The sequence below is a fragment of the Pimephales promelas genome, chromosome 21 (genome assembly GCF_988280905.1).
Source record: "Pimephales promelas chromosome 21, fPimPro1.hap1.1, whole genome shotgun sequence".
Classification (NCBI taxonomy): Eukaryota; Metazoa; Chordata; class Actinopteri; order Cypriniformes; family Leuciscidae; genus Pimephales; species Pimephales promelas.
The window spans coordinates 24,253,105-24,265,726 of record NC_142789.1 but is presented as its reverse complement, the minus strand read 5'-3'; the positions used below and the strand labels follow the sequence as shown (position 1 = coordinate 24,265,726).

At 38.7% G+C, this 12,622-nt stretch overlaps 1 protein-coding gene across 2 annotated transcripts in view; it reads left to right on the top strand.

Moving 5' to 3' along the window:
* Positions 1 to 12,622, top strand: part of pcdh17 (protocadherin 17) — a 71,744-nt gene that overhangs the window by 56,422 nt on the left and 2,700 nt on the right. The gene's annotated exons all lie outside the window — the stretch shown is intronic.

Below are 12,622 nucleotides of genomic sequence, written 5' to 3'. Positions count from 1 at the left end.
CAAATCAACAAATTGGCATTATTTCTGAAGCAAAGACTGAAGTAATGCCTGCTGAATATTCAGCATTGCTTCACAGGAATTTAATTGTATGTAATAGAAACAGTACACTCTATAAAATGCTGGGTTGTTTTAACCCAATTTTGGGTAAAATATGGACAAACCCAGTCGATTGGATTACATTTTTAAATTACATTTTAACCCAATGTTTGAGTTTGTCCATATTTGTCCAAAATTGGGTTAAAACAACCCAGCATTTTTTTAGAGTGTACCCTATTCTTGACCAAACAAACACTGCAGAGCATACACTCTAAAAAATGCAACCCAAATTTGGGTCAAACATGGACAAACCCAAATGTTGGGTTAAAAATGTAATTTAAGCATTTAACCCAATGGCTGAGTTTGTGCATATTTGACCCAAAAGATGGGTTAAAACAACCTAGCGTTTTTTAGAGTGTAATGTTTGGGGCCCTGCAGCTGTTACTAAAGCAATGGTGGCCATTGCAACACTGTCAACAATTGCGTTGATCACAAATACTATGACAAAATCTGCTTTCTAAAAGAAAATGTGTTGATTTATTATTTTCAGTAATGTGTAAATTAGGGCTGTAATGAATTGGAATAATAAATTGTTATCTAAATTAATTATACGACATACAGTAATTCATCAAAATAACAACAATTTTGTTTTAAATATCAATATTTTCTGGGAAAAACATTGAATCGACATTACAAATAGTGGCTTCAGAAGTCAGTATAATATGTTTTTCATTTTTAAGACGCCGTAAGTAATTCAACTCTTCAGCTCATACTGCGGACTGGCAAAAACATCAGTTCAAGCTTAAAATGCGTAAATGCTAGGAAATCCCTTATTACAGCATTTACAGGGTCAGGAGGCATAATTAATAGCATAACATTTTTATTGCCTTTTTTTTTTTTTTTTACTAAGCACACTAAATTGAATTGACAGGCACAGTTTAAATGCATCATCTCAGCAATTTGTGAATTAGAATGAGGACGGAATGAGTGGACGGTGCAATGGAGAGGGATTAGGAGAGATGCAAGGAAGCCAACGCAAAATTAAAGGACTGGAACAGCTGTGTGTCAAGCTGTTTGAATAGAGAGGGATCTGGCAGCGCTCTCTTCCTGTCCCACTGAAAGCCACTCATGAGACTCAACAGATTTCTCCCCATGACCCTCAATGTTCACACTGAGAGGGCCGGCTTCAATGGATCAATTACCCCAATGATTATGTTCATCAAATACTTGATTGAAACTCAAATCCCCTCACAGAATTAAATGTTTTTCTCTCTTTCAGATAAGATGCTTTCGGTCTGTCAATCCATAGGTCCTTTTGTCTGTGTTTAGTCTTTTCACTTATTCCCTTTCTCTATCTCCCCCTCCATCTTCCTGTCTATTGTTCACTCGTCTTCATTAAAAGGTCACACCTTATCTCTTCCATTTGATTTCTGATTCTTTTTTTCCCTCCAATTCCGCCACTTAATGTGATGAAAGCCATCTCCATTACTGCGAAGTTGTATACACACAAGTACAGATAACACCCGCTGTGTCTAGTAATGAGTGACTGGACATCATCGAGCGCGCCTGTTTAGTTAGCTCGAGATCCGCCTGCATCTCGGAGAAAAGGAGATAATTGACAGACGTATAATCCTCTTCCTCCGCATGGGACTCCGGGGAACCGGCGCAGTGACAAAGTGATGACACGTAGAAAAAGTATTACATTCAATTGTGGGAAAACAGCAGGAGAAGGAAGGAGCGCAGACCGAGAGTGACATTTACATTACATGAAGTGATTTAGAAAGAGAGTTGCTTAATGCCAGTCACCATTCCAAGCGAATCACCTTTATTCAGGCCCATGTAGGGCAACGTTTTGTGTGTTTTTGAGAGATGTAAATACTCGTTGTTTGGCCTGGTTAGCATTACCCGGTTAGCTATGTTATGCTAATGGCTACATTTATAAAATATTTTCAGGTATTTGTGTCCTTTGTCAACACAAATATCGTGTTTCCAGATGATTTAGTAATGATCAAGTGAGGAAAAGTCCTGTTTTTCCACCCTGAAAAACCGGTGGGTTGCTTTTGTAATAATAGATGAGTCATAGCTTTCCAGGCTTAACGTCAGTCTATTATTGTAGAAAATAGAATGCAAAGGTAAAAAGAGAGAAGGGGAGATAAAAAAAAATGTACAAATGGCATTTGGGGAAATTAAAACAGATTAATACAATTAATGAAAAAGGCGTTTTGTGTTTGTTGGCGTAATTAGTCGTAGTTATTATAGAAGCAAGTGGGACTTGAGTCACATAGTTGTGTATGTGTGTGTGCACCTGCTATCCATTTCTTGCCCACCTGTGGAATCCCGCAGTGGTTTTTCAAGCTTTTCCAAGAATGAACTTTGGCTGACGCGGCAGGAGAGCTTGAATTTGAACTGGCACGCTCACTAGAAAGATATTACAAAAACTTCACCCAGCATGAACGCGACTTCCTCTTTTCCTAATTACAAAGGCGTTAACGACACAGAAGACTTCATTTTGACTTTTCCACCTTTTTCTCATCTTTCCCGTGGCCTCGAAATGGGCTGAATTTTTCTGAATGCACACACAGGTGAAGATCTGCACCTGTTTGTCCCAGCAGTCACAGCGGCTCTTGAATATTTACAGCACACATAAAAGGCATACAACAGAGAGTGTGTGAGGATGAATTGAAATCTCTCCGTGTTTTATTTGCTTCCTTTTTCTGCTCTTGTGTCACGTCTGTGGTGCAATGGTTCTTTTGTGTTCACCTCTCTTCCTCTCTAGTTTCCTTTCAGCCATTGAACCTCATTAGTCCTATACAACAAAATTGAATATACAAGGTCTCTTTAACACTTTAAATCATTTTTAAAAGGCAGCCAGTATTTTTATGAACTCGCCATATTAGGCTCAGGCTTCACCTGATGAGCTGGTGTATATGGGATATCAATACAGATAAATAGGTAAAAGGATGTGATAACAAAGAGAGCAATGATGTGATCAGTTAATGACTAGCTGAAGTACTGCAATGAGAAAGGAGGGACGTGGAACAGTGTACGTTTTGATGATTGAGCGCCTTTGTGCTGTAGTAATAAAAGGTGTGCAGTGTATAATTTTTAAAGACTGATTTTTGTTGCATTACAGATATGCTAAAGTTTTGTTGTTTTTTTGTGGATTGTACAATTTGTATTATGGGACTTGACATTAACGTCCACCAACCCTCCAAGTGTGGGTGGATTTATGTAGTGGTGTGTAACGTAGTCACTCGTACAAGCCACTTTGGTGGGTTGAAATTTATATATAATATAGATTTTATCAATTGCAGTCTTTTAAAAAGGCATTTGAAATAAACTAAGTGTAGTATCAAAAAAACTACAATGACTACAATGACTATCAAAAAAACTACAATGTAGTATCAAAAAAAAAAAATTTCAATACATCTTGATTCTGAAATGCTTCAAATATTCATTTTTCATTAATAGAATCACAAAACCAGCTGCACTTCTTGCTCTCTTATATCTACGACAGCGAGATGAAACACAAACCTGTCACTCATTTCATTTGCTCTGGATGGATATTGTTGCTGTTACAGGGATTGAATTTAGGTGTTTTTTGACATTTTTTACTCATTCACTGAGATTTTGGACTCACACCCAAAGTGTGGTGGATGCTCTCAGTACTAAATTGAGTTCTTTTTCACTTCTTAAAGCTCTTAAACAGTCAAATGCCCACAAAATAAAGTTAAAATGCCAGTCTGGGTGAGTATTCACGTAAACACAGTCAGCTATGGTTTAAGTGAACTTAAACAGTTGAGAAAGTAAACGCATGTGTAACAATATAATGGATGCATAAGTCAGGTCTTAAAGTGACGGCAGCCTAATATATCTGCTGCGAAATTATGAAGTGATATGAAAAAAATATCTGAATGGGAGTATTTCCACATGGTTGCAATGTCGAAATTGTGGCCAGTGAAAATGCTGAGTGGCTATTAAGCAAAAAAAGTTAATGTCAAGCCCTGTATATAGGAAGTGGTTTGTAATTTGTAATGTGTGTTCAATCTTTGTATAAACACATCCAGAGCGTAGAGGACAGATCTGAGTGTGAGTGTGATCACTGAAATCAAAGATGCTAAGTCCTCTTTCACTGCTGAAGTGCCCAATGATGCTTTCAGACACTAGTCGCTGGCCAGACAAACGTGTAAACACACTCAAGGGGAGGCACAAATCCACACAAACCTAGACAGCATAGAATGAGCTAATTTCACCCAATTCCAAATCCACACAGGAACACTCGCACAAGTGAGTACGCTTAGTTGAAATGCAACATCCAGCGATCCATAAAAGTAGCCCTGGCCCTCCACCCCCATAGTACCTTTCATGTGTGTGTTGTGAAGGTTAGCACATTCTCTTTGAAAGGCCAACTGATCTCTTCCCCGCAGGTGAGCGCTAAGGACCGTAAACCCTGCGTTGAGCCCCTGCTGCGCCAAGAGAAAAACATCTCTCGCTAACCACACAGCACCCATTCTCTCCCTTCCACTAGTGTTTCGTTCCTCCAACTTTCGTCTTCAAGGAGGTCCTGCGTGTGAATGGCCATTGATTCGGCTTTCTCTGTTTGTTTGGAGTCCTTTCCTTCGCCGTCTACTCCGGAGGCGGGCTACCCTGAGGCCTTGGCTTAGAGCAACTTAACCAGGCATTAGCAGCCTGCTGCTCGGCTGAGAGTGCATAATGAAAAGGAGCGTTTGATCGAAAGACATTTGTCCTTGGCTTAGTTAAAGCATCTCTGCGTTCCCTTGCTATTCGGGTGGCTTGTCAATGAGCCTCCCAAGAGTCCGTCGTTATTTGTCCATACCTCCCCTGTCAACTTATCCTGGATCAAAGTGTTCTCTACAAAGGACTTTACTAAATTGGTACACATTTAAAAATAATAGTTCCATATAAGAATCACTTTTGTGTACCCAAAATCCTTTCAGTAACAGTTTTCATAGGGTGTGTTCACACTTGTATTCCTGTTCTCTTGGTTCTTTTAGTCTAAACCAAAAATTAAAAATGATACATTTAACCTTGGCTTATAGAGTTCACATTTTTAACACCAAACCAAAACAACCTGATATATGAGGTAATTTTTTTATGATAAAACTAACCGAACATCTAAAACAATGTTGTGTGCTAAATGCACTGTCCTTCTGCCCTTAGATTGGCACTGGGGCAATACCCTTTAAAGGGACATTTTTGTATCTTATTTACTCATAAAAGTAAATAGTAGTACCTTAAGTGTCCATATTACTATTCTAAGGTATCAAAATTCACATAATGGATTCGTTTTTGATTTAAGTTGTCCTTTCAAGGGGCACTGCTCCAGTGACAAACTGTTGCATCTAAAGGTAGAAAACAATTCTGACAGTGTATGGTTGTATTTTTACCAGTTGAGAACTCACAAAGAGCTTATAAAATGTGTGAAGGAGTCAAAACAGCACAAGGAATTCTTCCTTTGCGCACACAAACAAAGATCTGTTGCAAGGAGATGCGGTTTCAACGCCTTAACCGAACTGTGCTGAATATGATTTCACCAAGTACAACATGATCCTGGATCAACATCTTTGTTGATCCTGGAACAACAGTCCATTCAAACAATCAGTTTTGAAGGGCAATTTTATGGTAAGTTTAGGCTTAAAACCAGGGTTAGGTGCTTCTACATTGGTGTTTTCCCTCTGATTTTAGGGAGAAGTTATAGGTAGGGTTAGGTTTTGGCGATGGGATAGAGTTAGGACTACAATTTTTGGACAGGAATGTTTGATATGTTGATCCAGAAACATGTCTTTCTTGGCAAAATTACAGTGACCACCGAACTGGAATGGGCAACACAGCTCTTAAAAAGAACCAGGTATCTTTGAACATTCTGTCCTTTTTATGGTTACATATTGTGAATATGGATAACATCCTGTTTTTTGGTTTGTTTAGATTTATTTGGTCTGTGTTGTGTTCATATCACCAGAGTTCGCTTTGACCTGCCCAGTATACCTTTTCCAAAATCCTATTTTTGAAAATTGAAAGGCTCCATTGATGATAGAGGTTCTTCATAGACATGGCAGTAGATGCCAGTAAAGAACCTTTATTTTTAACTGTATATTTACATATTTAGCGGTGATTTAGACCCGAGAGGAAGTGAGAGATCTGCGGTGAAATGTTCAACCACGCAAACATGCACACAGGTGCAGCGTCAGCCTCTCATGAAGGCCTCAAGGACTGTTCCAGCTGTCCGCCGAGCCTTTAAGGTACACAAGGCCGGCTACACACACACACATCCCCCTACCAACTGCGCCCCAGTCTGCCAGGGCACAGGTGCGAGTGCTCTGATGCTACCCTGCTCACGCTGAGCGGGCGTACACACTTTCTACACAAAGCCTGTGTTCACAATCTCTACCCCACTGCGACTGTGCCCTCTCATGTACCCAATAACTCAAATTCATTCCCAATGTCACATGAATGCTAGCATGCAGAACATCATATTAAATGTTTGATGTAACATTCAACAGAATATCGCCAATTAAATATCATAAATAGCTCAGCCTGCAGTTAGTACTTTTTTTATTTTAATTCTTATTTTAGTTTTTTTATGATTTGAATTAACTATTTCCATTTACCTCATGGCCTACTGATGGTTCTTAATGATGAGATCAGAGCATATTTATAACTGTTGTCTGAGACTATCAACCTCTGTTTGCGCCCACTGGTGGCATACAGCAGATTGAGAGAGAGAGAGAGAGAGAGAGAGAGAGAGAGAGAGAGAGAGAGAGAGAGAGAGAGAAGGAGGGAGAAGTTGAAATTGATGTTGGCTGCGAGACACACTGTGGACCAAGGAAAGCAGGAAGCTGGTAGTGCGGTGCTGAGATGGGGAGGGGTCACTGGCGAACGAGCACAGAGAAACGGAACGACAGGACTGAAAAACGAATTGCTAATAAAAGATTTGCCAGGAGGCCTTAATGCACTGAGTTACAATATACTATCTGTCTCTTTTTTTCTGTCTCCTTCATTCTGCTTCCCAGCTGGAAAACCAAATAACACACCTAGTCACCTAAATTTTTCTTCCAGAGAAACGCTGGCATTTGAAAGCTTCCTCCTTCACTGAGAGTGCAAGGTGTTTGTTAAATGGCTTCAAACTCTGAAGTGGTCCGGATTTTTTTCTCTTTCTTTCACCCACCAGGCTCAGGGGGGAGGTCAATCTCTGGCAAATTCTTCAATTGTACAATTGTATTATAATATATTTAAAACAAAAATAAAAAATATGTCAAAAATAGAAACAAATATATATTTTTAAAATTATTGTAAGACATAATAATTCAATTCGTAATGTGTTTTCGTTAAATTATTTACAGTGTTTGGGAATATATTGTACAATATATTACACAAATAAAGTAAAATATATTTTAGAAAATAATGGAATTTCTTTTAATTAATTGTATGACATTTCAATTTTAATGTTTTTTTTTTAAATATTACAAACTGATTTATGATTGCCATACTTTATATATATATATATATATATATATATATATATATATATATACATATATATATATATATATATATATATATATATATATATATATATATATATATATATATATAATGTTATTTTATTTTACAAAGTCACCTCTAATTATCATTGCTAATAGCATAACATTCATTTCAGACAATTAATTTTTTATTATTATTATATATTAATAATTAAGATGAGAGGTTGTGCTAATATTGTGAATACAGTTAGACCTTAAGGCCATTGTTAAGCAAGCCATGCAGTACCTACAACCCTTTCAGACGTGACTATATTCATAATAAGACAGCTCAACTCACATGCAGCAAGGAACAAACCAGAAAGTAGTGAATGTGTTATGATGTGACCTGTTATAAGTGTCATATAAATATCTTGAGTCTTGAGTTGGTGCTTCGCCTCTGGGACTTTGTAGGCAAAGCAAAATGAGATTTGTCGTACACACATCATTAGCTTGATGAGTGGGACAAGCGCTGCGCTAGCAGAAGCCTCGTGCTCTGAAACGGAAGTCTGTGATTCCCTGTAAATGGCGTACAGAGCCGAGCTTGTGCTCCTTGTGATAATAATTGGGCAGTTGATGTGACATTCCTGCAGAGTGGCCGATGAGCAGCCCATAGCTCACGATGCGCCATTCAATATATAGATCTGAGCGCGGACTGTCAAGAAAACACAGGCATGTCACACAATACAGTTATAATGAAGTGTCCCCAAAACAGCTTGTAACCTTGTGTGCTGACTGTACGTGATGGGGATTGGAGGTGGCTATAATTCACACCATGCCTCCTGCTTTGTATCTGGCGACGAATTAGTGGCCTCAGCCGGTGTCACATGTCTTATTGTTAGTCATGGCGACCCTGCCAAGTCTCAAGGTCACCTGTTCCGCCCAGGCATGAATAATCTATTGAAGGATTGGTTCCTCCTGACTGGCTGCATGGAGATGTGTCAGCATGGATTATTTATGCTTTATTGTGCCTCCACTCATTGAACGAGCATTCAGTCCTGAGCATGCTGGAAAAAGCAAGTCTGATTTGCTTTCTTTGCGTAGCTGGGTACTAGCAACGTTGTTATCGTTTCCGCTTGAATTTCCATTCAAAATATTGGCGGCAATATTTTTTTGATGGGGTCTTGTGCTCACAAAGACTATTTAATAAAAAATAAAAAAATCAGTAAAAAGAAATAGTATTACAATATAAAAACAGTTTATTTCAATATATTTTAAAATGTTATTTATTCCTGTGATACCAAAGCTGAATTTTTAGCTACTCCAGTGTCACACGATCCTTCAGAAATCATTGATATTTTTCTTGTTGATAAAGATAAATCCTGTTTATTTAAGATAAACTGGATTTATCTTAAATACTCTACAAATTACTCTATAAATTCCTAAATCTGATCAATTTAATGCATCATATGAAAAAAAACTGACCCCAAACTTGAACAGTAATGTAAATGTTTATTTTGGTAGTCTTGCTTCTAAAGGTAATATGAAAGTGAAAGGCGGAAAGATATGCACACGCACATACACTGTTTACATTTACATTTATTCATTTAGCTGACGCTTTTATCCAAAGCGACTTACAATTGTTGCACACCTCTGGAGTAACTAGGGGTTAAGTGTCTTCCTCAGGGACACATTGGTGTCACACAGTGGATTCGAATCCCGGTCTCTCACACCAAAGGCATGTGTCTTATCCACTGCGCCATCACCACCCCTATAGCATGTTCATTTATGTTTAGGGTAGACAGCTGCAAAAACTAGGAAAATAGCTCACATTCAAAGCCTGTGTGTGTGCGTGGGAGATCTCATTATTTAAAGTGGACAGCATGTTCTTCCTCACCTTGTCATCCATACTAGTTTGAGCCACTCAGGACTAGCCCTTGTCTTCCTCTTGCACAACACAAGAGCACCACATTCTAAATGTCAAGCTCTTTCTCCCCTCTTATGTGGTACTTACCCCTGTCCTCTTGCAGAAAGCGTCCCTGAGGACGTACCAGCCTGCTGACCCTCCAAATGCACAAACAAATTTCATACATGGCACATGGCTTGGTGCCCCCCTAGCGTCGGTCTTTGGGCCGCTACAGAACTCAACTTTCTCTTTTGGCTTTCTCTCTGCTCGGTCCACAGATGCACCGCAGATGTCCGTTTGTGTGTGTGTGTGTGTGTGTGTGTTGGAAAAAGACATTTTTTTGACCTCAGGAGAGGCAGGTGCAGTGTACCGTTACCATTAAGAATGGGTTGGGGAGTTTGAAAACTTTTTTCAAGGTTAGCAGAAACCCCACAGACCAGAAACAAACTGAACGGAACCCCAGGGATGGGCTTTTGTTGGCCAGACACACACAGTGAAATCAGGAACAATAGGGACTCGGGAGCCGAGTTGCAGAGGATCATTTTTCATGACATGGCTTGGCCTTTAGCAGAGAAACATCTGAAAGAGCAATTTAAAATATGATTAATGATGATAATAAGGTCAAGTGGTCATCATTTATACACGCCGAGCCTTGCTCATCTTCTGAAGAAAGAAAACCAATTGACTACACTTCTGCGAAAGTAAACACAGATATCAGTTCAACTATGAACACTTTAGAGGTGACAATTGGTGCACTTTCACTGGATGAGGTGAAGAAACGGTGATTTCTTTTCAATGAGAAAGAGTAAATCAAGCTGGCTCCGTTTCCAAATCGTACTGTTCGCAAACTTTAACTGGCTTTATGAATTCCTGTGTCCCATTGTTGAAAAAGAAAACCGAAGTGACGTGAAATGGAGCTGAGTGAGATAAATATGAAAAAAAATCTGATCATGCACATTTGAGGTGAAGAAGAGATTAATATTTTGAGGAAGTCAATAACACAAATGAAGTTTACTCCAACATGTGCACTAGGCATTTCCTGATCTCATCTGTTATTCCAAGACACCTAAATGGGTGAGTGATGACTGCTAGATTATTGAAAACATTTCTTCTCATAAATTCATGAGGTTGTTTGTGTTTCCATGTTTTTGTTTCCCAAAAGACAGACATCATCAAACTATTAAATATGAATGGAATACTTTTGTTTGTTCTGCACAAATCACTGCACTTGACTTGTCAAACTCACGTAGAACCGATGGCACGGGTCCCAAATGTGAGGTCTGCGTGTGTTCACGACCCGGGTCTCAGCTTTACCTGAGCTCTTTGAGCATTTATATTCGCAGGACAACGGCTGTGCTTTCCTTTTCGCTTTTTTTTTTTTACTTCAATTTTTCATGTTTTCCCTTTTGTTCCCTCATTTTTTCCCCCCTTTCTTTCATTTCCCGTGTTAAAATACTTTCTTTTTTTTTTTATCCTCTTCACAATCCTGGACCCATTTGACACACCATCAGAACAGCCCACTATAATCCAAAATGTGGTTTCTTCTGAGCTGAGATGAAAGGGGGGAAGACGCGCAGGCACACACACATACACACGCAGTAGCGCACTAGACACTTGGCTCTGTGATATGGCAGGGCTGCCTTGGGATAGCTTCAAAGCCCAGTGACATAAATTTATGATAGCAGCACCACAGTTTTTGCCAAAACTGAGCTGTTGTTGTTCTACTGAGCGGAGAGGGAGGGTGTATTGTAGAATACAAAAGCTTGATGGTGAGGAACTTTCTGATTCTTTGCCATCTTTTTGATCACGTTTATGGAAAACTCACTTAGCCTATTTAGCCAGAGAGTTCCCATTCTTCATCTGGATAATTTCTTTTATATAATTCATGACTTTGTTTAGCTTGTTTATGGTATACTATGCAGAAGTTTGGGGTCTGTATTTAAAAAAGGAAAAGCAAAAACTGTAAAAAATAGGGATGTTGTGAAATATTATTGCAATTTAAATAACTATCACATTTTTAAATAGTTTAAAATGTAATGTATTGCAAAATGCAAAGCTGAATTTTCAGCATCATTACTTCAGTCTTCAATGTCACATGATCCTTCAGAAATCATTCTAATAGCTGGGTTTCACGTGTCACGTGATTATGATGACGCGCAAAATTCAGATGGAGGGCAGGGAGTGAAGAGCGCAAGGGATGAGATAGAGGAAAGTCCGTACTGTACTACTTTGCACGCCATTACAAGAGAAGGATATAAAAAAAAAATCAAACATATGTTGGACGTGATCCTTACGTTGTGAAGAGGAGCGATTTTTCAACTGAATTGAAATATTTTCCTGCAATCGAGGCGGTAGATATCAGCTACTACCTCGTCTTACAGACAAACTTTGACTTTACAAAGTTCGGAAACGTTACACGTTACACAAACAGTCACTTAAGTTGTATTAACTCACCTTTGACGTAGTGATCACTAACGTTACACACACGAGCATCATCCCATTCGGCTCCCTTCCGCAGGCATAGGTTTGCAAGCCGTTTTTCCAGAGTTTTTCGGTCAATTTCTTGCATTCCCCCCTTATGAACAACAACTTTTGGTACACGATAAAAACTCCTCGTTGTTTGATCGATTTAAGTAACGATAAACTATGCAAAACATAGGCATTTTCATTTTGTTATAGTGCTTTCTAAAAACAGCAAATCACTTCCTGCCCTCCATTTGCATTTCACGCCATGGCAACGCAGTGGTGTGACGTCATATGAAAACAAGCTATATTCTGATTGGGTGCTTCCATGGAATTCCATTTTATTTCAAGGAATAGACATTTTAAAAGAACAACATTTATTTCAAATCATCTTTGCTGTATGAAAGTACTAATTATTTATACTGACCCCAATATAGTGTGCTGTATATATTAATAATACTAATAATAATTGAGAAGAAAGGGCTTTTAGAATGATTCATTAAAAGCACCATGCAGCTTTGAGACGTTTGTTCATGAATCAGATTGCTCTAGTTGTTCTGTATGAATGTTGATTGTGCTGGTACACTGTCTTTTTATCTCACCAAATTCAATTTAGACTGCACACTCAGATTCACAACTCAGGTCAAATGTGATTTCCTTTGACGTGGCTCTGATGATTTTGCTCTGCTGAAACGAGATTGACTCAAGTGTTACTTTATCTCAAGATGTTTTTGCACTG